The following is a 2,684-nucleotide window of genomic DNA, read 5'->3' on the forward strand; positions in this document are numbered from 1 at the left end:
TGCACCCCGACAACCATGCCCCTACCTCCCCAGGCACCTGGCACAAGTGGGTACAGAGATCAACACACTTGTCCTGGAACTTAACCATCTCAGCTCTGTCACTTAGTTGGGATACGACCTTGATTATCACTAACTGCCCACAGCCCTCTTATCAATAGCTAGAGAAGAGGAGCGAAGGCCCAAAATGGCCAAAGTGGTCAGGAGCTGGTTTCTTTTTGAGAAAGCACCCACTGATTGGGCTTGGGAGAGGATGGGTACCAGGCTCTGAACAAATGTTGGTCACCTGAGGCTTCCCTCACCAAAGACAAGAACTTACTTCTCTCTCAAAGGAATCACAAGCATTATTACTAGCTTGCCTGGGTCATTCAAATAGAAACAGATATTGCGCCCCACCGTGGACTGGGCACTCTCACCTGTGCCAGGCAACAAGGTGTAGTGCAAAGATCTGGGCTTTCGTTTTGGACCTGAATTTGGATACCAGCTGTATGATTCAGGCCAAGACTGAATTTCTCAGGCTCCTCACATGTAAAATGCCTACCTTGCTGGGTTACTGCCAAGACTGAACATGAGATCTCACATGAGCCGTAGCTGCTAGGCACAGGGCCCGGCACGTAGCTAAGCGTTCAATTACTAGAGCAGCCGGCACTTACCGCCACACCCCTGATGTGCACCAGGCACCATGTTAAATAGTCATGCAGATTAATGTGATTTCACTTCATTTTCACAGCAAGCCTACTTATGAGGGAGAAAACTAAAGCTCAGAGAAATTAAGTTAACTTTCCCAAAACACAGCAAGTACGTGGCCGACTCACGTCCATCGTCAGAGGGCTCAGGTGCTGCTTTTTCATCTGGCTCCACAGCCTCTCAGCCAGTGCGGCTTGCCTCGCTCTACTGCCTAGGATGAGAGAGGTTTCCATTTTCATTCATTTTTCTTCAGAATACACTGGGTGAACGTGGTAGCAGGGTGAGGACAATTTCAAGTCAACAATAGGCAGAAATATAATTTATCAAAGAAAATGGTTAGAGGACACCTTTGAGAAAATGTATTATTTCAAACATGTTCCTGTATCAGCTTTCTTAAACCAACTCCTTCATGCATCGTTTAATGATACCACTATAACTGATCGTCTCTAAAGTGGGGTGTAAGTACCCCTAGGGTGAGCGAGCTATTTGCTGGAGAAAAAAAAATTCTCCTTGTGAAAACACTTTTACCTTGTGTATAATTAGCATAACAGCACATGTATTTAAGTTCTTGTGCACTTATAGGTGTGTGTTCAGAAATTCTCCTAAGACAGTGCACACAGAAGAGTTGAGATGCCTCCACTAAGCTACCCACCTTCATCTGAATCCACTTTCAAATGTCACTGGCATTTGGGAGGTCGAGGCGGGTGGGTCACCTGAGATCAGGAGTGCAAGGCCAAACTGGCCAACACAGCAAAACCTCATCACTACTTAAAATTTAAAAAAAAATTAGCCAGGCATGCTGGTGGGCGCCTGTAATCCCAGCTACTCAGGAGGCTGAGGCAGGAGAATCACTTGAACCTGGGAGACGGAGGTTGCAGTGAGCCAAGATCAGACCACTGCATTCCAGCCTGGGCGAGAGAGTGACACTCAGTCTCAAAAAAAAAAACCAAAACCAAAAAAAGATGTCACTGGCAAATGAGCACTTTTTAATACAGTGACCCTGAGAGGGACTGGCTGGCCACTAATCACCATCTTTGACAGAGTTTGCTTCTTCAATCACTGTACATTCCGGTGGCCATTCACCCTTACTTTACAAAAATGAATGAAGCAAAATGAAGGTGCTGAGAGCAAACGATGAGTATCGGTCCCAAGTTTCCTACAGAAAGATGGAAACACCAGAAAAGTCAAGGACAGACAGTCACAAGGACCATCACTGAGTGAAAGCCAGCTGCACATTCGACTGTGAACGAACTGAGACAAAGTTCAGGACAATGCCAAAGATACATCATCGATGACTGTATCTGAAAGACAAGGCAGCAACAGAGACTTCAAAGGTGTTCAGCATTCTTGCGAGAGAGCCTTCCTTTTTATGTGTAAGTTTACTTTTTGGCCAGTGCACCTGTATTCAAGAATACCTTAGTACAAAATAGGAGGGCTGAGTGCAAGTAATGAAACAGAATTTCCTCCAGAGTTTACCCAGAGGAATCAGGAATTCAGTCCAACGCCCACCATCCAACTGATTCATCAACACCCCCAGGGACTAGATTTTTCTTCCTCCTACAGCCTTGTGCTGGAAACAAAAAAAAAAAGAAAAGAAAAGAAAGTATCTACATAGGTTAGAAAGAGGCAGTGCATCTGAGTTCCCAGGCAGTAAAATTACTTAACACTCTAAGGCTGTAGAACTTTAAGAATTCTTGGCTGGACGCCATGGCTCACACCTGTAATCCCAGCACTTTGGGAGACTGAGGTGGGTGGATCACAAGGTCAGGAGATCGAGACCATCCTGGCTAACACGGTGAAATCCTGTCTCTACTAAAAATACAAAAAAAAAATTAGCCAGGCGTGGTGGCGGGCGCCTGTAGTCCCAGCTACTAGGGAGGCTGAGGCAGGAGAACGGCATGAACCCGGGAGGCAGAGCTTGCGGTGAGCTGAGATTGCGCCACTGCACTCCAGCCTGGGTGACAGAGCGAGACTCCGTCCCAAAAAAAAAAAAAAACAAA

Source organism: Rhinopithecus bieti, unplaced genomic scaffold (assembly GCF_001698545.2).
Source record: "Rhinopithecus bieti isolate Rb0 unplaced genomic scaffold, ASM169854v2 scaffold_29378, whole genome shotgun sequence".
In the NCBI taxonomy this organism is placed as follows: domain Eukaryota; kingdom Metazoa; phylum Chordata; class Mammalia; order Primates; family Cercopithecidae; genus Rhinopithecus; species Rhinopithecus bieti.